Source organism: Hylobates moloch, unplaced genomic scaffold (assembly GCF_009828535.3).
Source record: "Hylobates moloch isolate HMO894 unplaced genomic scaffold, HMol_V3 SCAFFOLD_14, whole genome shotgun sequence".
NCBI classification, from domain to species: Eukaryota; Metazoa; Chordata; class Mammalia; order Primates; family Hylobatidae; genus Hylobates; species Hylobates moloch.
In genome coordinates, this window is record NW_026652289.1 from 58824715 (window position 1) to 58851790 (window position 27076).

Consider the following 27076-nt stretch of genomic DNA (forward strand, 5'->3'; position numbering starts at 1 on the left):
CAAGCCTGAAGGAGAGAGAGCTGCAGGTGGACACTGGGCACTGTTTTCAAGCAGTGGTCAGCCAGTTGTTCTGGTGTCCGGGTTACCAACTGTCATGTAGAATGGAGAACAGACGCATTCTCAGCCTTCTTGGCAGAACCCCGCATAGCAGCTTTGTGGCTGGCTGGCTGCATATCCCTTTGGCACCTGGAGGTGTTGCTGCTCTCAGCGGAGGTGATGGTGAGGCATTTTCATCCCGTCTCGACATCTGAGGTCTCAGACATGGACATCACCAGGGGCAACACTAAAACATGACAGATGCTACACAGGATCAAACTGCCTGGCTTGTGAGCACACACGAGACATACCCACGGGACTCCAGGAAGCGTGTGTGTAGATTTGACGGGCAGGGCAGAGCCGGAGAAACAAAGTGACTGTTTGGGCTAGAGTGGCCTGCAGAAATCTGAGTGACCCGCACCAAAAAGCCTAGAGGAAAACCTGTCGAAATACTAACAGTGGAAGAGGGAGGAACAAAGGAATTCTGGGCTCCAGAGTAGACAGATGACCTTAGCAGCACCCCTTAGAGATGGTAAATGGGGCGGGGTCAGGGAGGGGCTGTGCTGTCATGTGCAGCAAGAGTCCCTGAGTAGACTGCCATCCCCCTGCAAATAATGACTAGCGACAACCTCATGCCTTCCTCAATTCCCGCTGAGTTCCCAGCATGAACCAGTTACTGCCCTAGAAACAAGAATATGCAACCCCCCAGGACCTCCCAGCCCAACACCACTGCCACCCTCTCACTCTGTGCTGCAGTCACTCGGCTTTCTTCCAGCTCCCAGCCACCTCAGGGACTTCACACATGTGGTCCCTTCTGCCAAGAACACCCTTCCTTCCCCTCCTCCTGAATCACTTGACTCACGGTTCAGGTCTCGGCCCACACAGTGTCCCCTCCTCCACATGGAGCTCATCTCAACCCCCAACCCCATCAGTCCCATGGTTTTCTGTGCTCAGCACTCCCTGATTTTTCCCTTCACTGCATGTCTTAGTTTATAATTTTAGATGTAAGTCATCTGATGGGCTGATGTCTAGCTCCCTAGCTAGACTGTGAGCTTCACGGGGGGAGGGGCTGGGCATGGGCTCAGCACTATGGCACCAGGGTCCAGCATGGGTGCCCGAGGCAGGCACTAGGCAAATATTTGCTGGAGGGATGGATGGATGGATGGATGGATGGATGGATGAGTGGGTGCGTGGATGGATAGGTGGGTAGGTGGGTGGATAAATGGATAGGTGGGTGGATAGTTAAATGAAGTATGAAATAACATGTTATGATGGGAAACAGTGAAAAGTTTAGTTGTCAGGAAGGAAGAGTGTTCAAAATGACCCTGGAGGGGAAGGAAGAGGCAGACGGAGCAGCCGCTGGTAAGTCACACCGAAAGCAATGATGAGTCACTGATGAGTCCCAAGTAAAAGATGAAGGGGGTTAGTTCAGCACTGGGGGCAGAGGGGAGGTGACATCCAGGGGACAGCAAGAAGGAGACATGGACTACAAGTCTCTGGTGTCTATCCATCTTCTAGACCTTCAAGCCGGCCCACCTACCTCATGCCAGGCCACCTGTGACTAATGCCTGGCACTGCAGACCCCCAAGCTGCCATGCCCTTCCCAACCCCACTTTGCACCTGTGCTGATGCCAGCTCTTGACTCTGCATTGGGCCCCGGTGCTCCCTGGGGTGCTGGCACAGGGCTCCCAGCTCTGCCTACAGGGTCTGGGCCTGGACTCCCTGTCAAAGTCTCTGGTGAATGCCCTGGCCAGGTCCTTGCCTATAGAAGCCATGGAGGCCAGGACCTAGTGGAGACTGAAGAAGAGAAACCTCTCTGCTCCTCATACTTGTGTCAGAGAAGGCCCTGCCTCCTAAACATGCCCTGGGCCAGGAGCCTGGAGACCTGGCTTTCCCCTCCACTGGGCCCTCGGAGCACCTGAAACCACACCCGTGGGAGAACCAGAGCTAGAAGGAAGCTGTCTGAGTCTTCAGTGGCCACCGTGACAACATGTCACAGACCGGGAGGCCTAAGCAGTAGAAATGAATTTTGCCACAGTGCTGGAAGCTGTAAGTCCAAGATCGAGGTGTCAGCAGGGTTGGGGTCCTCTGAGACCCTGTTCCTCGGCTTGTTGATGGCCATCTTCTCACCGTGTCTTCTCTTGGTCTTTCCTCTGTGCGTGTCTGTGTTCCAATTTCCTCTTCTTCTAAGGACACCAATTTTACTGGATAAGGACCCACCCCAGTGACCTCATTTTAATGTAATGACCTCTTTAAAGACTCTATCTCCAAATACAATTACATTCTCAGGAACTAGGGGTTAGGGCTTCAACATATGAATGTGGAATGTGGGGAGCGACGTAATTCAACCCCTAACAGAAGCCCAGGGCTCAACAAGTAAAGCTTTTCCTACTCCCCACGATGTGGGCTGGACCCCAACTCTGACACTGAAGGTAAAGAAGGCAATGGCAATCTGGACAGGCTTTCCCTGGAAACACAACAGGGGGCATCCCCAGCCCGTTAGCCCTCTCCACTGCAACCCCTAGGGACCCCGCTTCTCCCAGTCTCCCACTCTCAGATACCCCTGGAGGCTAATTGCTTGGCAGGAAAGTTGCAGAGGGCAAGAAAAGGCCTTGAGCAGGTTTGGAGCTCCTCTGAGATAGGGCGTCTCCAACCCAGAGCTTATCAGCACGCTGCTGGGTCAGGATCCAATAATTAGAATGACATTCCCAGAGCAATTTGGTCAGAGCGTTTGCCCTTCCATTCATGCCAGCCAGACGGGACCTCTGGTTTGCTGTTTCTGAAAAACAAGAAATTCCAGTAAAGGATTAATGACTTAATTATAAATGTGGCTTGGAAACGTAAAGGTTATTAAGAAGGGGAAAAGATACATGCTAATAAGAGACACGCTATTAACAACAGAATAAAGATTCATTGTTGGTGCCGCCGTAAAGTTTTCCAAGTTCGGTAATAAAAACCACCTGGCCTGCTCGAGCGCTGGCTGCCATGGTGACAGAGCCCGCAGCACTGGAGCTATCTAATGAGGCTTGTCTCCCCACCTCTGATCATGCTCCCTTCGCTTCTTGGGCTTCCTGGTAAAAATGGCCAACAGGCCTCAAATCACCTCTGGAAGTTCTGGGCCTGTGCCCATTTGTTGGAAGAGCACAGTGAGGCTTTGGGAAACCACCAGACATTGCCAGGCCCATAGGAGGCCTCGGACATTTGGAGCACCTAAAGGCAAAGGCCCATCAGTGGGAGAACCGGAACATGAAACATGTTAGAGCTGGAAGGAAGCTGGGGGTTCCGGGAAGGACCTTTAGCCATGGCAGGTCAAAGTCAGTGTCCTCCCCACCACAGGGATGAAGATGTAACCCTGAGCTCGGAACGCCACTACTGTGCCTGTGAACTTTGAGTATTGGGATGGAGTTGTTCTACTTACCAGGGATTATACTCCGTGCTCTGTTCACATTGTTATTCAATCTGTACAACCAGCTTGTGAGGCATTATCATTTCTGCATTTCACTGATGAAGACACAGAGGTTCAGAAAGATTAAGGCATGCACCCAAGGTCACAGAACTAACAAATGGCAGAGGTGGGATTCAAACCCAAGGCCAGGGCTCTTTTCACAGGAGGGTTGAAGAAGTCAAAGGAAATAAGCTTGCTTTTCCACTTAGACTAGAAGTTCCTTGAGGGCAAGGGCTGACATCTGCCCCACCATCCTCAGACACAAAACTCCAACCCAAGATGCTTCACAATGACCTGGGCCATAGAATTGACAAGTCAGGCTCCTCTATTAATGAACCAGCTGTGCCCACGTTTCTCGCCCAGCCCCACCTGGCCACCTGCTGTCTCACTAGATGTGCCCAGGGAGCTGCCTGCCAGAGCTTCCTCAATGGCGAATTGTTCTGCTCCATCATTTGCGGGTTGATGGAGTGTGGGAGGAGTAGAGAGGGAAGGAGCAGCTCATCCCACCCACACCGTCTCTTCTGCCCTAAGTTCAACGATTCTTGTGTGTGTGTGTAAATGTATGGGCTACATGAGAAAGTTTTTACATGTATATAATGCATAGCGATCAAGTCAGGGTGTATAGAGTGCCCATCACCCAGGTACATACATTAAGTAGAGTCATCCTACTCTGCTATCAAACATTGTATTTATTCCTTCTATCTTAATGTATGTTTGTACCCTTTAGCTCACTTCTCTTCATCCTCCCCACTCCCCACCCTCCCCAAGTTCAATGGTTCTTGAATCATTGAATTGAGGTGGAGTTGGCAGGTCCTGGCAGGCAGTAACAGCAGTCCTGGGTCTCAAGAGACTGGGCAGAATGTCCTGAGAGATGGATGTGGGGCAACTGGGCGATGGACACCCCTGAGAGTGTTGAAAGGCCCAGCCATGGGGGCAGGGAGCTGACGCCAAGCTCTGCCACTGAGTCGGCCAGCTCTACAAGGAGTAAGTGCTCCTGCCCTGCTCACCATGGACCCTGTGCCTGGCACAGTGTAAATACTGGTGGAGTGGGCTGGGTGTGGTGGCTCACACCTGTAATCCCAGCACTTTGGAAGACCGAGGTGGGCAGATCATGAGGTCAGGAGTTCGAGAGCAGCCTGGCCAACATGGTGAAACCCCATCTCTATTAAAAATACAAAAAAAAAAAAAAAAAAAAAAAAAGACAGGCTTGGTGGCTTGCACTGTAATCCCAGCTACTCAGGAGGCTGAAGCGGGAGAATTGCTTGAACCCAGGAGGCAGAGGTTGCGGTGAGCTGAGATTGTGCCACTGCACTCCAGCCTGGGTGACAGAGCAAGACTCCATCTCAGAAAAAAAGAAAAAAGAAAAAAAAATGTGGAGATGACAATACTTTGCTGTAATGAGTAGACATGTGTGCACATAAAGTACCTTGCACAGTTCCCTGGCATGGGATAGACACAAAAGATGATGGGCTCCATCTCACCTCCTCCAAGTAATCCAACACTGGCCTGCTCTTTCCAAACCAAGCACCCTTACCCCTATTTGTTCTTTATGTCATAGTGCATATAGTGCCTCCTCCCGCCCCCCCCCCATCCCTCTCATGACAGAACACATTCCTGAGGCCCTTAAAGGAACCAGTCCTGTGGCTCCAATGAACTTTAACTTGGGACCTCGCTAGACTGCCCTGGCCTTGCCCAGCCACACCCAGCATGCAGCACCTCCTGCTTCCTGGAGCACTGTGGCAAGGAGATAGGAAGAGAAGGGAAAAGGAGAAAGGAGGGTGGGGGCTTCTGGGCACCAAAAAAGAGGCTCCGAGAGAGAGAAACCAGTGTAATGGAGCTGGAATGGGCTAGATCTGAGTCTACTCTCTACTCCTTGCCAACCTCCTTTAAGCCTCAGTTTTCTCATTTGCAAAACGGTGATAACTTCATTCGAAGGGTTGCTATGGAGATAAGAAAACACTTGCAAGTTCTGACGCATAGTAGGTACACAACCAATGTTCCCTAACTCTACTTTTGTTATTAAGTGCGCATTTTGCTTTCAATGGCATCTGATTGAGAGGACTTGGAGATTTTGTTTTGCTTTGCTTTGTTTGTCAATTGGGATTTTTAATGAAGACACTTTTAGCAACCAGCACACTCCCACTCTAAACAGACTTCAGATGTGGCCTTGATCCCAGGAGGTTCTCAGTCCTACAAGGTGGGCCAGCACCTGTCCCCCAGGGCAGTATCCTCTTGTCATCTGGCCAGCTTCAGACCAAAGCAGGTCAGCCCTTTCATCAGCTGCCTCCTAGGGAAGAGGGGTGCAGGCAGTGGGAGGGTTGCGGCAGCAGAATTGCGAGGGGAGAAGGCCTCCAGGGTTAGGGGTGGGAGCTGGGAGGTGAAAGGGCAGGGAAGGGAGCTGGGGGAGGGAGCAGGTGCATCTAAAATGGGGAAACTAACGAAGAAATCTCCATCTAATTAGACAGGCTGCAGTTTTAATCAGACAGAGTTTCCTTGGCAAAACCTGTTTGCATGTTTTCTGTCATTCAGCCAGTGTGTTAATTAGGCAAATAATATTAATAATGGTATTCACTTTGGGAAAGTTAGGAGAAGAGGGAAAGGTGGAAGTGACAGTTTGGAGTGGGACAGGCAGGAGCAGGGAGGGTGTTGTAATTCCCTGGCAGCCTGAGAGAGTGACAGGAAGGGGGCTGAGAGAGAGGAAAGCTGTGGGCAGGGCCCCAGCCCTGTCCTACTATCTGGGCATCTGCTCTTCTCCAAGCCTCAGTTTCCTCATCCATGCAAGGCGAGAAGGATGACACAGAGCCCCTTCCTCCTAAGTTGTGGGAGAATGCCCTGAGATGACACGGGAGCTGTGAAGGCCGACTGCAGCCCTGGCCCAGAGCTGACAGGAGGGGCTCTGCGCTTCCTGCACGCACCACTCACCCTTACCTGACCTGCACCTTGTCAGGCTCTAGGGTCCTCCCACACCAGCAGGGAGCAGAGCGGGCATGAGGTGAGGGCCCCAAAAGCCCTACAGAAATCTCAGCCACCCACTGCTCCCCAACCTCAGGCTGGGCTCTGGCGTCCTTCCGGTCTGCTGAGCTCCAGGGACTGGGGCACAAAGAGGCTCCCACAGGTCCCTTTTGCCTCTGCCTCACAGCCCAGCCTGTCAAAAGCCAGCTCGCTCCCCTGACCCCTCCAGCATCCCAGGTCAGAGGGGTCTCTCTGAGATTTGGAGCCAGTCCCCCGTGCACAGCTCCAGCCTGGGTTCCTCCTCCCTCCCTCCCCCTGCACCCCACATCCCACAAAGCCAGAGGCCAAAGTCCCCTCCTCAGCTCTTCAGTCCTCTCCAGCTCCCCACACCACAGCTACCTGGAGGACACAGGCTCCAGGGCCAAGACTAGGGGAAAGCAGATGAGCGATTTCACTGGATATCGGGGCAATTCTCGGGAAAACCAAAAACTCACTAATTACGATGAATAATATCTCCAAGCAATATTTTAAAAGGTCAAATTTAATGCAAAACATCTATTGCATTACTTTCAATTTTTACATATATTGCATTGAAATAATACTTACCTTGATTGCCAAGTTTTGGGGCACCCCCTTAAATGTCGTGCCCTGGGGCAAGTGCTTCATTCACCTCACCTGAACTAGCTCTGTTCCTCGACATTGGCCCTCAAGACCCTGGCTGAGGGCACTTATGTGGCCTTTCTGAGCCTCAGTCTCCATCTCTCTATCTGTCGGATGAAGCTGACAGGCTGCCCTACAGGGCTGTATGGGTTGGAGGGGATGGCGCACCATGTCTAGCACAGCCCCTGATGCGACCGAGTGTCCTGTGGCAGCAGAGTGGGGCACCCGAAGGCCATGGCCTCCCCTGGGCTTGCTGCCTGCAGCCTGGGTGCTGCTGAGTTCTGGGCCTGAGTGAGGAGAGGGAACAGGACAAGGCTAGGGATCTCAGCACCCAAGCTCCTGCCTTTACTATGAGGAGAACCCTTCACTGAGGGAACTAAGGCTTTCCCAAGAGCCCTGCCTCATAGGACCTTAGCTGTTTCTGAGTCCCTGACACTGGGGGGCACTGTGGGCATGGGGGGCATCCCCATCATCCTGCCCTTGGAAAACAAGAGATGAGGAAAGCGGACCTCCCCCAACCCCACTCAGACACATGTCCCATGAAGGGTGAAGGATGAGAGCACTTCTGAGTAGCACTAGAGTGGGGACCATACTGGAATGTTTTGGAATATGTCATGATACAGTGGAAACAGAAACAGAAAGGGTGTCAGTGTCCAGAAACATGGGCTTAAGTATTGATTCTTTGTCTAGCAGCAGGACAAGTAGCTGGAGAGATAGTCAGATCCATGCATGGAGGGCCCCCTTTGCCAAGTGCAGTGGTCCGGGACCCCCACTCCCTGTGGGCAGAGGCTGCCTCCAGTAGAGAGAAGAGACGTGTTCTAGAGAGTGTTGGAAGGATGCCGCTGGCCACGAAGCCCTGCAGTGAGGGAGGTGCATGGGAGGGAATGGGGACAGCAGCAGGGAGCACGGGCTGCCACATGGCTACTGAGAGTGACAAGAAATCAAGACAGTGTCACCACTGCTGACCTCGTGATCATACATCACAGAAGGAACCTTAGTAACCAGCCCAGGAACCTCCTTCCTCTGCATTACTTGGAGCCCCTCCATGACCTCCCAACCAATCTAAGCTTGGACACATCCTGTGATGGGCACCCACCCCACTGATGCTGCCTGACCATCAGGCAGCTTGGGCTCCTCTTTACTTTGGATTAAAATACTTCTAGTTGCAACACTTATCAATGCTCCCCAGTCTGTCATTCTGAAATGCATAGAAGTGCAGCCTCTGGCCCTCAGGGCTCTTTAGCCACCTGAAGCCAGCTGTCTTGAGCCCCTACGTCTTCCCTCTCCAGGATCTGTGCCCCCCTCCCCCAGGCAGGCCGTCACAGACCCAATACTGCATCTGTGCATGCTCTCACTGAGCACCTACTGTGTGTCAGGCCCCAAGGCTGGGCACCTTCTACCACGGTGACTGTCATTTAATCCTCCCGGCAAGCTTGAGAGATCGGGCTCATTACCCCCATTTTACAGGTGAGAAAACTAAAGCTCATAGTCATGAAAGGTACCTAAGCTTTCTCAGGAGGTTAGTCATCAAAAAGGCTAGAACTCAGGTGTTGATATAGTGCCCCACAATCTTTTCGGAAGAAATCCCAGGTTTCTGCTTGGGGAGTTAATTCTGTTTTGAGCCGTAACATACAGCAACTCAATCCTCACACAGGCCCTGTGAGGGGAGCTCTGTCATCCTGCCCATTCTGCGGAGAAGTCATGCAAATGATCAAATGTACAGCTCTCCAGGGTCTGCACTTCTGCATCTGGGCAAGAAGAACCAGGCTATTCTGGCCCTTGCCGGACACCATCCACCATTCCAGAGACATCAAAAAATGCTGGCTTTAATGTATTTACAGTGGAGCTAGCACCCCAACGGTTAATACTTCCCACTCCCCTTAAAAATCCCCAGCCCATCTTTGCACTTCACCTTCAGGGAGAGGCCGGTGAGCCCTTTTAACTGCAGCCAGAAGGACTTGGCTGGTGTTCCTCGTGCCCAGGGTCAGAAATGCACACAGCACACCTCCCCCAGCCAGCCATGAATGAGGTGATTATGAGCTAATAACCCTTGATTCCAGGACCCCAAGTGAGCACTGACCAGGGGTAACCCCAAAGGCAGCTCTTGAGAAGGCATGGAAACAGTGCCTTACCTCCCCTTTGCAGCCACAAAAGAGGAGTTCTCTTTTGAATGGCCCCACACCCCAGCTTCTCCCCTTGCCTGCTGCCTTCAACCAGGCAGCTGGAATGCAGTCCTAGACCGCAGAGGGTCAGGCTGGGGCCCTGCGTGTTGCAGAAAAGGAGAGAAGCCAAAAAATGGGATGGAATGTGTCCAAGGTCTCCTGAAGGTTTGGGGCAAGAACATTCATGTCAAAAACCCAGTCTCAGCTTCTCAGCTTCCCCTTTTCATTTCTCAGAGTCTGCAGAAGGGTTTTGTTTAGGAGTCCAGCCCCATGGACAGGCCACCGACCAGCCCATTACAGGCTCTCCCAGGCACTGGAATTCTGTTCCCTAAATAATGTTATCATTTAGACGGCAGCCCCAATTGCAGACGGGTGCAAAGCCACTGCACTTCCTCCTAGGCCATCCAAGGCAGGTGAGGAGAAGCACAACATGGGCAAGTAGGGGGGTGCAGGACAGACCCACAAAGGAGCCCCACAGGCGGGCGGCAGCATTAACTTGTTATGTAAATACCGCATTCAATTATTCCTCCTCCAACAGGAGTCAGCTAATCACTCATGCCTGGCTGGTTCATGAATATTAAACCCAGCTCTCTTGCCAGTGCATTTCAGTGGTCTCCAGGGAAGAGAAAGGAAAAGTGAGGCCCCGAAGCCCTGCTTTAGTGGGCTCTGGAACCTCAAGGGGAAGTCTTGAGTGCCTCATGTTCATACACACAGCGTAGGGATGGAACAGTCAGTCCACAGAGCCACTGAGCACCTGCTGCTGCGGAGACACTGAGCTAGACTCTGGCTGGCTGGGTGACCTGAGGCAAATGATTCAACTTCTCTAGGCCCCAGTTTTCTCTTCTATAAATGGGATAGTGATAGTTACCTGATGGGTGGTTGTGATTTGTGAACCATTATACATAAAAAATGCACCTATGCCATGCATAGAGTTAGGAACTCCTGTTTGAATCCTCTCTGCATGGTGCAGAACACACACCTGCCCCCAGGGAACTCAATGCTTTGTTTGTAGGGTCACCTATAAAGGGGGAAAGAGCCCAAGGCCCAGAGGGAGGGCAGGGCAGGGGTAGGTGTAGAGGACTTCCAGGAAGAGGTGGGCTTGGCATGGACTGTGAAGATTACATTTTTTCATTCATTCACTCAGTCAATATATGTTTATTGAGCACCTACTCTGTGCTAGGTGCTTGGAAACTAGCAGTGCACAAAACACTCCAAAGACCCTGCCCTGGTGAAGCGTGTGCTGGTAGCTTTAAGATAGCCACAAATCCTTTGACAGTCCTCCCATTGAGAGGTGGGGTCTTCTCTGTTCCCCTTGAATCCGGGCTGGTCTTTGTGACTTCTGTGACCAATAGGATGAGGAAGAAGTGATGTTCTGAAGCTAGGTCACTTGTAGCTTCTGCCTGTGCCTCTGAAAACACTGGCTCTAGGAGCCCTGGGCCTCCATGGAAAAAGTCTGACTCTAGGTGTGCTGGAGAGGCCGTGTGTAGGTGCTGTAGTCCAGCTGAGCCCCAGCCTTCCTGCTGTCCTCATCAAAGCAGCAGACAGGCCGGTGAGGCCATCCTGAACGTCCCAGCCCAGCTACTGGCCGAACGCCACAGAGCAACCTCTACTAACAGCATGTGGAACAGAAAAGCCACTAGCTGGGACGTGCCTGGATTCCTCACTCACAGCACTGTGAGAAACAATAAAATGCTGGCTGTTTTAAGCTGCTACATTTCTAGGAAGGGTTACCTGGCAAGAGATAAGGAGAACATTGTCATAGAGGGAGACAGACTGACAGACAGCAATCAAACAAGTAATTAGTATATCCAGTGGTGATCAATGCTACACAGGAAAACAAAGTGGGGGGGAATAAGGAGTGTGTGTGTGTGTGTGTGTGTGTGTGTGTGCGTGTGAGCAATGTGCACACAATACACTAAATAGTGTGCCCAGGGAAGCACTTGTTGAGGAAAAAACATCCAAGCAAAGACACGAGGAAGTAAAAAAATGCACCTATCTGGAAGACAAGATTTCCAGGCAGAGGAAACAGCCAGTGCAAAGGCCCTGAGCTGGGACATGCCTGGCTCGTACTAGAAACCACACAGAGCCAGCAGGGCTGGGGTGGAGGAAGCAGCAGCCCAGTCACCCACAGCAGCCTCCCCTCCTCAGCAGCAATGCTGTATGCGGTCCCATCACCTCTGGTTTTGGTCTCCTAATGCCACTATGAGCAGTCATTATCCCCTTACTTCAGGATTCCCATGCTACAGATTGAGAAACTGAGGTCCAGAAAATGATGAGCCTAAAGGGCCACATCCTTGGTGGGAGAAGCTGGTGAGAAGCCGTTCTATGACTGTGTGGTCAGGATTTCCCAAATCCTTTCCCCTTCCCCTTCCCCTTCCCTTTCCCCTTCCTCTTCCCCTTCCCCTTTCCCTTTCCCTCTCCTCCCTTTCCCTCTCCTCCCCTCACCTTCTCCTCCCCTCCCCTCTTTTTCCCTCCCCTCCCCTCCCCTTCTCTTCCCCTTCCCTTCCCTTCCTTCATTTCCCTTCCCTTCCCCCTTCTTCTTCCCTTCTTTTCCCCCCTTCCCCTTTCCTTTTCCTTCCCCCTTCCCTTCTCCTTTCCCTCTCACTCCCTTCCCCTCTCCTCTCCCGTCCCCTCCCCTCCCCTCCTATCCCCCTTTCCCCGCCTTTCTCCTGAAAGAGCTCATCCCTCACCCTACTCCCTAGTGCCACCATTCTCCGGTGAGGACCCGCCCTGCCTCTGGCTTCTCAGCCTCCCCCACAACGCTGACTGCAAAAGTGCTGCCCCAGATGGATCCTCCAGGGAGGTTCCTGAGGGTCTAACATGAGCACCCCCAACCCCATCCTCCCCTCCTCTGCTCCCTCCCTGAACCACAGGGTGGGCTGTGACCTGTAAGGGCATCTGATCCACTCAAGAGGTCGAGGATCGGGGGGATAAGAAGTCAGATGCTGTGATCTGAATGTTTGTGTCCCCCCAAAATACATATGTTGAAACCGAATTCCCATTGCAGTAGATGAAGAGGTAGGACCTTTGGGCCTGATTAGGTCGTGAGGGCAGAGTTCTCATGAATGGGGTTAATGCCCTTATGAAAGAGATCCCAGACTAGGAAGCAGGCCCTCACCAGACACCAAGTAGGCTGGCACCGTGACCTTGGACTTCTCAGCCTACAGAACTGTGAGCAATGAATTTCTATTGTTTATAAGCCACCCAGATGATGGTATTTTTGTTACAGCAGCCCAGATGGACTAAGATGTCAGAGAAAGGAACTGCAGAGACTGAGCATCTACCAGAGGAAGTAGGGAACACCCCGTGGGAGGCAGCACTCCTCACTGCTGGCACTTAGCGGGCACTCACTGTGGGCCAGGCCACGCTGGCCACTCTCTTTCATTTCCACCCCTCTGAGGAAAGCACTGCTATGTCCTCATTTCACAGAGGAGGAAACTGAGACACAGAGAGGTTCGACACCCTGCCCGAGTCTTCCAGGGAGAAGGCAGAGCGCAGGCACCATGGGACATATTTCATAGCTGAGCATCCGGAAGCAGTTTCCTAATATCAAATATGCATTTCAACTCCAACCTGAGGCTTTCCAGAAATGCTGGGATTTCTGTCACCTCTGCAGACGGCAGAAGAGGCAACAGAAAACTTTTTCAGAACTCTTCACATTATGCCATGAAGGGGACCTCCTCCTCATTCACAGGGAGCCCAGTGTCAGGAGCAAACACAAAGAAGCAGGATATACGCTTGCAGGACTGTGTGGTTGATGACATAAGAGATGAATGGGATGGTATGGGTCCTCTGGGAGCCCTCTCGCAACAAGCTCACAATGGGAGAGGAAGAAAGCATCTGGACATGGTGGTTAAGATGAGCATTGTTAATAATTTATCATTATTAAGGATGATAATAACATAGCTGACATTTATTGAACCCTTCTCTTGCTCCAGACTTTCAACACATAGCTCATTAACTCCTCATGTAAACCAAGAAGTGGTTATGTCCACTTTATGAAGGAGAGCATTGTATCTCAGAGGGGTTAGGTAACCTGCCCAGAGTCAAAGAGCCAGTAAGTAGACTTGAACACAGCTCTCTGCAATTCCAAGGCCCATGTTCTTAACCACTGACTGTGTTATACATGGAACAGTTAACAAAGTGTGGCGTGGCCCCTTGCAGAAGGGAGTCTGCATTTAGCTGTACACAAGCCGTTAGGGATATGATCTAATGGTGGAATTTCTGGCATCAACACTCAGAACTCACAACTTACAGTTATAGAAGGCTCCAGTTTTATTTGTACACAGTCTCATTGGAGTCTCACAAGAGGCTCTTGAAATTGATATCACTGTTTTCATTTTTACAAGTAGGAAAACCAAGGGCCATGGCTACTTAAACAAGCATCTCAGAATCAACTGTGACCTTGGGACCTGACCCCCAGCCACCTACCTACAGCCCAGGGTTCTGCCTGTGGGCCCAGCTCTCTGGCCAGGTCTGCTTCTGTGCCCCACTCGCAGCCCCTGCCGCAGGGCCTCATCATCCTTTAACAAAGTTCTTTCTGGATGCAGCTGCAGCCTGGGAGCAGCATGCCCCGCAGGAGGGCAGCCCCTGGATAAACATAGCCTGTGGTCCTGCTTTCTACATGGTGGAAAACACAGGCCCTCATGAAGAGCTCTGCTCTGGGGATGCAAGTGCTCTTTAAAGCCAGGGGCTCAATGCAGTTTTGTTCTAACCTGAGAGCTGGACAGCTTGGGAGTCTGGGGATGTGGCAGTCATGTTTGTCTTATACTCCTGCACTGCTGCACTTGTAAACTGTGGAAATGCCTGACTACATGATTTGTTCACCTTCTTAAGAGAAAAAGAATGAACAAAGGTTATGATGTGATACTTCAAAGAATAGCCCCAAACTGATCAACCTCATCAATCATGAAGGGAAATGAAAAGGAAATAATAAAAAGATTTTTGCCAATATGTTTGGCAAAGAGTTAAAAGATAGAAAATACCCAAGGTTGGCAGAGGCTGTGTATGGAAAAACAGCTACTCACAAAATGTGGATGGGAGAATAAGTTGGAAAAATCTATTTTGAAGGCCAAATTGGCAATGCCACACAGGCTAAATGTAAAACATGCACTTGCATCCACCATTCTACTTCTAAGAACATACCCCACACCTATGGAAGTGCTTTGAGACATCTGTGCAAAGATGTTTGTTGCAGTGGTGTTTTGTGGCTGTGAAAAATGAGACAATGCCTAAATGTTGGTCTATGGGAATTAATTCAATGGAGTATTATACAGTTGTGAAAAAGAACGTGTACATCGCCATATAGGGGCCTGAAATGAGGATAAGACATACTGTTCATTGGGGAGAAAATATTACAAAATAGTATGTATGGTATAACTATACTTTTGTTTTAAATATATTTATTCTTAGTTATTTGTATGCCGATTTCAAACGAGCTTGAGCACAGCAGGCTGTTAACTACTGTGACTTGAGGGGAAAGTCACAGGCATAAAGAGCTTTTTGCTTTCTATGCTGCTATGCTTGAAAATGTTTACTATGCCTCCTTTTGTATTTGTAAGCAGGAGAAAACTGTATGATAAATAAGTCAAGAGAAGAAAAAGAAGGAGGAGGAGGAGGAGGAGGCGAAGGAGGGGGGAAGTGGGGAGGAGGGAGGAGAAGGAAGTTTTGTGAAGCCAGAGCAGTGGAAAGGCATTCTTCAGGGGAAGAAGAGTGGTTCTCCAAGTCACCCCAGGCCCTCATGTACAAATCTCTGAGGACTGTTGTGTCAGGAAACCTACATTTTAACCCAATTCTCCCATCATTGTCAGGCACTCTGAAGTTGGAAAACCACTGCCTCTGAGATTATCAAGCCTACCCCCTTTGTTTTAAAATGGGGAAACTAAGGCACAGAGAGGCTGAGCTACTTGCCCACAGTCACATAGCCAGTTTGAGGCAGAGCTAAGTGAGAGCCCAGTTGCTTTGTTCCCTAGAGTATCCAGGGCTTTTTATCTTTCCATCTTTCCACCCTAAAAGAAGGCCTGGTCAGGCTATGGGAGCCTTGGGGACACTCAAGACTCCCCAAGCAACAAGGTCATCTGCAGTCCCCGTCCCTGCCATCTCTGCAGCTTACTGCCCTTCAAGCAAACACTGAGGATGGAGCTTTTAGGCCACAGACTTAAGTGCTTCTCTCCCTGGCTTCTCTTAAATCAATTACCTGAAATCAATTTAGAATCTACTTTGGCAGAAATATTAGCTGGTCAATTCTTATGATCTCCATCAATGCAGCGTTTCCTCAGTCAGGTCAGGGTTCTCCTGACCCCTTCCTCCCAGGGGCTGAGCTAACACTGATGAAGGCAACGGCTGTGGGGGTTACCACCCACACATAGCTAAAGGCCAGCCACCCGCTGCTGGGCCTTCTCCACACCACAGGGCCTCTGCCAGGCCGCCAGGCTGAGTCTTGAAGGCACAGGTAATGTCTGCTCTGCTGGGACCCTCGGGGGCTGGGGGATGCCACAGAATCCCTGATCTTGTCTGTTTAGATGCAACATCCAACCACCTCCACTGCCCTGCTGCTATAGCCCAGTGCTGCTGTGAATGCGGCTGTGGCCAGGAGAAGGGTGCGTCCCCCAGGCCTATCTATGGTGTCGGGTCTATCATTTCTAGCTTCCTTTGGTGCACAGCGGGTTAGAGGGAGGGGGTGAGGCTCCACCTTGCTCTGAGAACCAATACCTGCAGCTCCCTCAATTGCTTCTCAGCATCTCTCTCTCTCTCATTATTTTCTACTCTGCATCCAAAACTCCTCCCCTCCCTGCCCTACATCTAGAGAGTCCCCATCGCCTCTCTGGTGGAGATCAAAGGGAACTAGCAGGCATCTCCTCCAAATGTACTGTTTATGCCCTTTGAAGCTTAAAAGGCCAAGAGCTGTCCCTGTCACTCACTGGGTCTGCAGCCATATGCCTCACAGCTGACCACAGCAAGATGAGGTACATGGACAAAAGGAGAAGCTGGGAACACAAATGGACCAAGGCTTTGCAGAGGCACCTTCCTCCTGCCTCCAAGATGCTCCTGACCCACACTGGCCTCCTGAAGGAGCTCCCCTTCCTGTCTGCCTGTCTAAATTCCCTAGGGCCAGACCAAGGGCCGCCTCCTCCAGGAGCTCCTGGATGGCTCCCAGGACCCTCTCTTCAGAGTGCCTGGAGTTCTGGCATTCTCAACAGGTGCAAGTCTGCAGTACATTCACCTTCTTAAGTTCTGCCAGGGTCTCTGACGTGTGTGAGCGTGCATGCATGCATGCATGTATGTGTGCATATTTGCACACCAACATGCATGCCTACTTGCACTCATGTGCTTGTGTTTCATCTGCCCCAGTGGACTGCAGATTCGAAACTTCCTTATTGGGCTAGGCATGGTGGCTCACACCCGTAATCCCAGCACTTTGGGAGGCCAAGGCGGGTAGATCACCTGAGATCAGGAGTTTGAGATCAGCCTGGCCAACATGGCGAAATCCCATCTCTACTAAAAATACAGAAATTAGCTGGGCGTGGTGGCCCATCCCTGTAGTCCCAGCTACTTGGGAGGTTGAGGCAGGAGAATCGCTTGAGCCCAAGAGGCGGAGGTTGCAGTGAGCCGAGATTGCCCCATTGCCCTCCAGCCTGGGCAACAGAGCAAGACTCCCGTCTCTAGAAAAAAACAAAAACAAAAACCTCCTTATTGCTCTGGGCCCTAGCATGCTGCTGTTGTTGTTGGTTGGGGTATAATGGAAACACGCAGCTGGGACATGAGGCCAGAGTTGGGCCACCAACCCTGAGTCACTGCACTATTCTGAGGGAGTTAGTCTCCTTTCTGGCCTCAGTTTCCTTCTCTGCAAAATTGGGAAGGTAGACCCCGTGTTCTGCAAGATCCCTCCAGGGGACATAATTCATCTAAACATAGCACCAGAACTGTGACTCATCCTGAATCCCCATTTTCTCCAGCCCCTGACTCTGTGCTGGGCAATTGAGAATTCAATAAATATTTAGCTGATTGATGTAAGCAAAGCACAAAAGTCACTGAAAGGGACGTTAAGCTTCCAAGAAACACTGAAACCGTCCATGGTATCTCTCTCTTGTGAATTCTCTCAGAGGGCAGAAAGCATAAGTAAAGTAGGCAGCCATTTTTTTTCTCTTTAAAGTCAAAGACCCATAAATCATGCATGTGCAAATTCATTTCATAATTAACATCACTGGGTATATGTCTGTGAAAGTCGTGCTTCAGCTGGGTGAGATGTTCTGCTAATTAAAGGCTTATTTTGTGATGGGAATCATTTTGTGGAAGCTACTTCACTAGCACTAGTTTAGATTTTTTTTTAATGACCCATAGGCTCTGCAAAGTGAGTCAACTGATGGTGCTGCGCAGCTCACGGCTTATTAGATAGTAACGCGGCGTGCACCCCAGAGCCTCCATTTTCAGACGCAGCCAGGGGCAAGTGTGTTCTTAGAGTCACAAAGAACACATGCAGAGAGAGACTCAGAGCTGGCAATGGAACCAGCAGGTAGTTTGAGATAACTGAGGCCTGGAGAGGGAAGGGGATTGCCCAGGGCCTCCCAGCAGACTGGCAGAACCCTGTTTGAGAATCGGATTTCTCTGCAATCCCTAGACCTTTGTCCACTCTCCCTGGCCCCCACATTGCACATGCTTATGCACACACCAAGTGGCCCTGGTGGTCTCAGGAGCTCTGGCTTCGATCCCTGTGCTAGCCTGGCGATGCAGAAGCACTCAGTAGGTAAGCCTGCTCACCGCTTTGCTGAGCACCCCCTGGAAGCAAGAAAATTGAAAAGAGACAGCTGGGATGGAGTCTTAACTATTTTAATAATGGTCGGTACCATGGCTGTTGCCGGGAGATTAGCAGGGAAATGTAACGGTGTGTAATTTTTCCTAAGAATTCCATTAACAAAATCAAATGGGCAGATGGAGGCGGGAGTGGTGGGGCAGGGGGATGAAAAGCTTTCTGGAGGCTTCCTTGGGAGGGAGTTTCTGGGCTCAGAACCTTAGCAGAACCTCTTTGGTGTGAATTCCAGACTCCTTCTGGCCTTCTCTCATCTTTCCTAACCCTGCCTATCATCCGTGTGGGGCAAGCAAGGCAGGGTAAAGAGAACAAGCAGACCTGAGTTCAAATTCCATTATATCTCCTCCTCACTGTGTGGCCCTGGGCAAGTGGCTTAACCTCAGTGAGCATCAGCTTCCTCACCTGCATCTAGGAAGATCCACACAGGGCTATTCTGAGGATCAGAGATGATGCATTATAAAGTATGAACAGAGAACTTGATGCAAAGTGGCCCTGGGTAAATTGCCTATTATTGGTTAACTCTTCAATTGTCCCCTCTCTGGCCCATCCAGACCTATATGATTCACTTTTCATGCCATCGTTTCTATATCTGGAGCATTCTCTCTGCACACTGGGCCAGGGCCATGTGCCAAGAACAAAGCAGGAGAAGGAAAAACATGGTCTCCACCCTCCAGGTGCTTACTGGGAGTTGGGGATGTCAGACAATGCCATCCACTCCTCTCCAGTCAAAAGGGTGTGTTCCCAGCCAATATCACACCAATCAATCTCAAAAGCACAGGGAGAAAGGAATTATGGAACCCATTTTACAGATGAGGAAACTAAGGCTCTGACAGGTTGTCATTTGCATTAGGTCACACAGCTAGTCAGTAGCAGAGTTTAAAATGGAGCCCAAGTGTCCAGATTTGAAACCCCCAATTATTTCTCCAATATCTGTGTATTACCTGTGTCTGTCCCCTCCAGTTTCACAATATCTGTGTATTTCACAATACAATATCTGTGTATTTCACAATACAATATCTGTGTATTAACTGTGTCTGTCCTCTCCTGATTATTTTCTAATTTTCTACTTGGGTAGGTCTTGCACTATCAATTAGACCATAAGCTCCTTGAAGGCAGTAGTGTTTTGCATCTTCTATCTTCCATGAAGCTAGTACACACACAGTAGGAGCTCAAGTAAGGCTTACAGAATCAAATGGACGAAGACCCTTCCAGACACAGTTTCCTTAATAAATTCAGACTTTCTTGGAATTGTCCCTTTCTCTCATCCTGCAGTCTTTATACATACACACACACACACACACACACACACGCTCACACACACACCATGCACAGACACACACACGGAGCTTGCAAAATCGAATAACAACCAGTTTAAAAACATACTAAAAACAGAAAATTTATGTAGCATGACCCAAATTGAATTATACATTACAGCACTATAATTGATTTTTTAGAAGAGAGATTAAATTTATTTTATGCCTCACTAACTAACAGCTAGATTTACCTAATTGCTTGGAGTGCAGAGTTAGTATGATTCATTAAACTCCATACATGCTTGGGTACACTGCGCACTGAGTAAAGCTTCCCTGCTCGCAGCAATTAACGAGGAGAAACTCGAGGCCGCACCAGTAATTGACGAGAACAATGCAGCCTGAAGTTTGCTGTGGGTGTTTTATTAAGTTCTTTGAGCAAAATGCAGATACTGTGCATTCTGGTAAAGCACCTCCAACAAATCAGAGACAACTAATTCTCATTCTCTCTCTCTCTCTCTCTCTTTCTCTCTGTCTCTCTCCCTCTCCCTCAGCTCTGCTGTGGTGGGGAGGGGAAGAAGAAAAGAAAAGGGGAGAAAAAGCAAAATGTACGTCTTATCTTGGTTTAATTACATCAATCATAACAGTTCTTTAAAAAACCTCACCAGCATCTGACAGCATGCAGGCAAAGTCAGTCAGCCGAACAAAGAGTGAGTTTGGGTGGAATCAGTAATTATATACACATTATCAAAAAGGTAGCAATTTAGGAAAACTGAAAAAATATGCTAATTTCTGATAGCAAGAGAAAATTAGAACTCTCTGAACCATTTATTTATTAATTATTATTAATAATGAAGAACATCTCCAAGTGGCATACATTCAAATAATAAGTGTGATTTCCTTTATCGGTGCCCATGCCTGTCTGGATGTGTTTATGGGTTTTGAAGACATCACACACACACACACACACACACACACACAACTTCCCCCTCATTCAAAGCCACACACAGATTTTTTACACTGACTCCCAGGACCAGTAAGATGTATGTTTTGACTGGTCTGTCTATAAAATAGATTACATTGCTCTGCACGTATAATACCTTAAGTTGTAGGTTTTTGCAGTTATGGAAACAGAGAAAGAAAAGCTCTCACATCCCCTTACCAAATATCTAGGGCTCCTGTGCCTATATTTTGGGGTCGAAGCAATTTGCTTTGCTCTGGGAGACGGATTTAAGATACAAAAACGTCAGTCACAGCTTGCATTTTCCGGGAATGGACAATATAACTGGAGAGGCAAGACGTATTAGACATCAATATGCTGCCACGAAACAGGCCTTCCCTTTCTCTGGACTCCTCCCAAGATATGCAAGTGGCATCCTGCAGCCCTGCTAAACCTGGTTGGGCCAGGAATAGACACGTGACCTAAGCTGGACCAATCACAGTCTCTCTTGTGCAGATTTGAAACTGAAATGAGAGCCACAGAGATTGGTGGCTATTTGGAGTCCGGGTATACCTGGACTGGACACTCCAGAGAGACGTCCCACCAACTCCATCTTCTGAGGTCTCCAAAGCTACGTAGATCCAGAAATTCTGCTCTGCTTCTATTCTGTAGATGCCCAAGATTCCTTCTCTGAGTCCTCCCTCTGCCTTAAGTCACCCTGAGTCCATTTCCGTTATTTGCACCCAAAGAGCACTATTTGATACCCAGAGCTAAGGAAAGAACACAAGACACTGTGAAGGCTGCTGCTTCAGGCCCCACTGCTTGTACCATCCCTGGTGGAAGACTCAGGAATTTGGGGATGTTTGGAGCTGACCAGGACCTTAAAGGGCCTCTACTCCGGAGGTTTGCAAACTGAGTTCCCAGGGGCAGCCCTTGTGAGAGCCCAAGGGGATGCCACACTGAGGTCCTGTGCCCTCCTAGCATTCGGTGGTATATAGCTTCTGTTCCTGGTGAGTTTCAAAGCATTCTGCCGCTGCACACACCCCACCTTTGAAAACCAGTGCTCTCGTCCAGCCTGTCGTTTTGCAGACTGGAGAACTGAGTCTAGAGGGGTTTTAAGTTACTTATTCAAGGCCACAGACCTGAATCGATGCAGAAATGACTTGAACCCAAGTTTCTGGATATTGACCATGTTTCCACTGCATCATGACATATTCCAAAGCATCCCAGTGTGGTCCCCACTCTAGTGCCACTCAGATGTGCTCTCATCCTTCACCCTTCATGGGACATGTGTCTGATCGGGGTTGGAGGAGGTCCACTTTCCTCATCTCTTGCTTTCCAAGGGCAAGACCTCTGGGGATGCCCCCCATGCCCACAGTGCAGCCCAGTGTCAGGGGCTCCGGAACAGCTAAGGTCCTACGAGGCAGGGTTCTTGGGAAAGCCTTAGTTCCCTCAGTGAAGTGTTGTCCTCACAGTAAAGGCAGGAGTTTGGGGTGCTGGGGTCCCTGGCCTTGCCCCATCTCCTTGCCTCACTCAGGCCCAAGCCCCAGCAGCACCCAGACTGGAGACAGTAAGCCCAGGGGAGGCCATGGCCTGCAGGCACCCCACTCTGCTGCCACAGGACACTCGGTCCCACCAGGGGCTGTGCTAGACATGGTGCACCATCCCCTCCAACCCATACAGCCCTGCAGGGCAGCCAGTCAGCCTCATCTGACAGACAGAGAGATGGAGACTGAGGCTCAGAAAGGCCACATGATTGTCCTGAGTCAGAGACCTACAAAGCAGCAGAAGCCAGGTTTGAGTCCATGTCCCTCAGATGGAGCTCGAAGGCTGTCACCTACGACAACACATGGACTCAGTCCAGAGGCTCCTGGAAGCTGGTGTTCTGGAGGTCTGGACTTGGTCCACTTCCAAACCCAGATGTCTGTGAAGTATCTCAGGTTGGAGCCCTGTGTCTGAGGACCATGGCGGGAGAAGACCTGGCCCCTGTCCTCAAGGAGCCTCTAGTCTAAGTGGGAAAACAAGCTTAATGCCCTGGAGGTTTTCCACCCCTGCTTCCTCCCTGCTAACCACCCTTCCCCACCAGTCCTAGGTGACCACCAGCCCTCCTAGCCCTCGAGCTGGTTGGTCCCTGGACATGGTCCCAGAGAAGAAGCCATGTCCCTGGACACGCACATGAAGGAAGCTGCTGAGGGAAGAGACATTTTCCCAAGTCAGATCCATCCATCCATTCAGTAAGCATGTATGGCGCCCAGGGTGTCACCCCTGTGCTGGGCAGCCATTGGGGACATAGAGACGCACACAGCCCTGTGCCTGAGGAAATGTGCAGTGCATGGGCCTTGACTGGTCAGTGAGGGTCTTGTAGGCCAGGGCCAAGGATCGGATAGAGCAGCATCTGAATAGCCCTGAGTTCGGGACCAGAGACCTAGTCTGATGCCTTCTTTTCTGTTATCTTTTGACACATCTCTTTCTGGACCTCAGTTTCCACATCTGCAAACAGAAAGGTAGAATCAGGTAAGAATCAGATCTAGCTCAAAAACAGCTGAGATGTGCAGACTTCGTATCATAGGCAACTGCAAGCCATTAACAGCTTTTGAGAGGAGAGATTCCGTCACTTTCCCACCATCAGTGGGAGGGCCAGCCTAGGGGCCCCCTATTTGGTCACGTGGTTACTAAACCAACCCCATTTCCTCCTTTCTGCCTCCCTCCCAGGTGGCCCATGTCTAGGGCTGAGACTGGATTGTTGGTCCACGTCAGGCATCAGGAAAGCTGACGAGCACATTCCTGAACCACTACAGCCTCAGGTTCACGCAAACAGAGCTAATAGTGGCTTGGCCTCCATGCCTGACCCTCTACCTCCGCTCTTGGATGAAGGCACGTGTGTTTATATTTCCCAAGGCTCAGCCCTACACAGCAGGGAGCCCAGCTGGATCCTTGATGCCACAAAGACAACCAATTGGATCACACAGCCGGCGGCGTGGAATGCTCTCAGTTGCCATTTCCTCCTCTCAGCTTGGGCACAACGAGGCTAAAAATGACTATTTCACAGGGCTTTTGTGAAGATTAAATAACATATATCTCATAATGTGTAAATTATTAGCTATTTTTAACATTAGTAGTGGTTTGTTTTTTTTTTTCCACAACTCTTACTTTCAACCCAGAAAGGTTCTAGAAAGGTTGTCAAGCATACCCATTATGCAGCAGTGGGATCGGAGGGTCAGGGTTTTCTCCACATTCTAGTTATTTCTCCAGAAGGACATGAGGCTCATCTACTGCCATTATTACCCAAATTTTTGTTTTTGTTTTTTGTTTGTTTGTTTGTTTGTTTGTTTGTTTTTGAGACAGAGTCTCACTCTATTGCCCAGGCTGGAATGCAGTGGTACGATCTAGGCTCACTGCATCGCGGGTTCTCTGCCTCCCAGCTTCAAGTGATTCTCCTGCCTCAGCCTCCCGGGTAGCTGGGATTACAGCCTCCCACCAGCACGGCCGGCTAATTTTTGTATTTTTAGTAGAGACGGGGTTTCTCCATGTTGGCCAGGCTGGTCTCAAACTCCTGGCCTCAGGTGATCCGCCTGCCTCAGCCTCCCAAACTGCAGGGATTACAGGCATGAGCCACCGCACCTGGCCTATTACCCAAGTTTTTTCAGGGAAACATAAAGGTCTTCTTAGCTAAGGGCTCAGCATATATAATCATTGCTTCCAGAACAGAAATCAGATTAAGACCGCTGAATTCTGTGTTTTAATATAATTGACCCAATTCTTAGTTACAGTGATACTAACTGCATCACTGTAAACTGGGGACCTCTCAACCTTCTTTAGAAGATGGAGAGGCTTCCTTCTTCATGGTCTGGTTCTCCAGGGGCTCCCAGCCTCGCCAGAAGCTTTTTAAGTTCATTCCCATAGAATCTTGGGGCTCACTATGCAGGTAAGCACAAGCAATTCCTCCTGGAAAAACTATAGGTAACAGAAATTAATATTTAGACCTTTGGGCAGAAAAAACATTCTAGAAGTTTCTAGTATGAACATCGGCTGTGATCCAGACTAAAACATCAAAGAAGCAAGCAGGCAGAACCAGACAGAAAGCCAGATAAGACAGTGACAGCTTTCATCTGTGTAGAGCCACATAGCTCCTAGGAAATTCACCTTCCATTTCATCCCCAGAGCAATCCTGTGAAGCAGGTGAGGCCCCATCCACGGCCACCTCAGCTAGCTAGTGGCCCAGTGGTTCTGCTGTTGACCTCCACAGGCTTCCCCTGCAGCGACACTGCATTCAGGCAGAGTGGGGCAGAACATGGCAGGCAGAAGGGACCTCAAAAGCTGTATGATTGACTCTGGGCTTCAATGAGAAATCAAAGCCTTTGTGCTAGAGCACACCTGGAAAGCTGCCCTGAATGGGGAGCTTTTCTATGAGAAATCAAACCATGGCGCCCTGTGCCTTAACGTCACAAGCGCAAAGATTTGTTGGCGGCATAAACAAACCTGAATCACTGGTGAGTGGGGGAAATTTAAGGCATAAATTCCATGTTTCCTGCTCACAGGCTTGGCATAATTGAAATCCATTTGCTGTCAAAGAGGAGCTAGCTAAGAGTTGAAGTAACATTTAAAGAAAGTCTCAGGAATCTCTTCATTTTGTCCTTCAGTCCTCGGTGGAACCATGGCAAGAAAGATGTCTAAATTGGCCCTATTTATATCTTTCTAAAGGCAGTTTCTCCATTCTGCAGGAGCTCCAGCCTCAGAAGTAATGGTTTGGGCAGAAACTGGTGGAGGGCTTTGATGACTGCACGGAAACTTGGGAGGGTCTTTTGATGGGGAAAGTAGAGAGGGGACAGAAGTGAGTAGCTATCAAAAGGGGCTTTATTGAACTTTTACTAGCTAATGAATGCATTTAATGGGAACAGAGTTGGGTATCAATGCAACATAATGACAATTTCATCTAGTTGGCTAGATTTTTGTGGCTTTCGAGGAGGAAAGAAAGAAGGGCCTGCGTGAGCAGTTAATCACTGTCTTTAGCCAAACTTCATTTAAAATTTCACCGTGTTCTCTAAACTGTGCCAAGGGATGGTGTCATGCGCTTCATTGAATCACTTGCAGCCAAATCTAAAACAAGCAGGAGACAGTCTTTCTTCCTTATATTGACTCTGAATTTCTGGTTACATGTGATTCGGAGCAGTGGTGGGGCAGCAGCTAGTCAGCCGTTGGGTGCTTATTACATGCCTGGCCTCATTCTAAGTGTGCCTACAACACAGAGATACTTCATGGATGGGGAAACTAAGGCTCAGAGGGATTAGGAGACTTGTCCAAAGTGGTCGTTAGAGGCAAAGCAGGGCTCTAAACTCTCCTGTTTGACTCCACTATCCATTCTCTTCACTAACGAGCCCAGAAAGCAGTTCCCAGAGAACACACAGTAGGCCACTTCCCAATCTTCTTAGAATGTGCTCTGCTCCCCTCCCTCGTTAGCTGTGCTCTGGGCATGCCTGGCAGGCTGCTGAAGAGATGTCATTACCCTGCCCACTTTCACTTACGTTGCCATATAGAATCCTCTCAACCTCGGTGTAGGACCTTGGTGAAAACCCACTCTACAGGTGAGAACACTGAGATGCAGGGGGCTCAAGGAATACTTCCTAGCCATCCAGTGGAATGACTGAATGAGGAAACCAGTTCTCAGTTCATACCATTGGCTGGCATTCGGTCTTGATTTGATTTGACTATAGAATCTGACACACCTGCACGGTTTTTTGTTTTTGTTTTTGTTTTTGTTTTTTTTGAGATGGAGTCTTGCTCTGTCACCAGGCTGGAGTTCAGTGGCAAGGTCTTGGCTCACTGCAACTTCTGCCTCCCGGGTTCAAGCTACTCCCCTGCCTCAGCCTCCTGAGTAGCTGGGACTACAGGCACATGCCACCACACTCGGCTAATTTTTTTGTATTTTAGTGGAGGCAAGGTTTCACCATGTTTGCCAGGATGGTCTCGATCTCCTGACCTCGTGATCTGCCTGCCTTGGCTTCCCAAAGTGCTGGGATTACATGCATGAGCCACCGCTCCCGGCCCACACATGCTCTTTCTTTTCCGCCCTGTGGACTCTTGAGAAAAAGCGACTCTGTTTATTATTTACTTTTGTCAGACAGTGAAATGGAGGTCCAGCAGATAAAGAGGCCTGTTCTAGGGTTCTAAGATAATGGGTATTCAACTAACATGAAGCTTTATAAGTAGATGCAATACAAATTAACAATGATTGACCACAGGTGTATCATTCCCGCTCTCTCACCCTGCCAGGAATTAATGATACAACTTTAAATAAAACATGTAGTGTTGGAGAAGGGTGCATGTTTTCCCTCCCTTCCTTCCTTCCATGGTCTGAATGTTTTTGTCCCCCTAAAATTCATGTGTTGAAATCCTAACCCCCAAGATGATGGTATTAGGAGGTGGTATTTGAAAGGTGATTAGGTTATGAAGGTGGAGCCCTGGTGAATTGGATTAGTGCCCTGATAAAACGGACACCAGAGAGACCCTCATCCCTTCCATTATGTGAGGATATAGCAAAAAGGCACCACCTGAGAGCCAGAAGCAGGCCCTTACCAGACACCAATCCACCTGGACCTTGGGATTTTCAGCCTCTAGACTGTGAGAAATAAATTTCTGTTGTATATAAGCTATCCTGTTTAGTTATTTTGTTATAGCAGCCTAAAAGGGCTAAGAATCAACCTTTCTTCCCTCCCTCCCTCCCTCCTCTCTCCTTCCTTCCTTCTTTTATTTCTTTTCTTTTCTTTTTCTTTCTTTGAAGAAGCCTCAAAAGAGGCTATTTACTGTCTCAAAGCTCAGATACAGTAA

The 27076-nt window shown here is 49.6% G+C and overlaps 1 long non-coding RNA gene across 1 annotated transcript; it reads right to left on the reverse strand.

Annotated features, from left to right (window-relative positions):
* Positions 1 to 1969: 1969 nt before the first annotated feature.
* LOC131381249 (uncharacterized) lies at positions 1970 to 9091 on the reverse strand. Its single transcript, XR_009209865.1, has 4 exons — positions 9006 to 9091; positions 3455 to 3537; positions 2598 to 2815; positions 1970 to 2222 (listed from the first exon to the last, which is right to left on the reverse strand). It is a non-coding gene; the product is annotated as an uncharacterized LOC131381249 (long non-coding RNA).
* Between the last annotated feature and the right edge of the window lie 17985 nt (positions 9092 to 27076).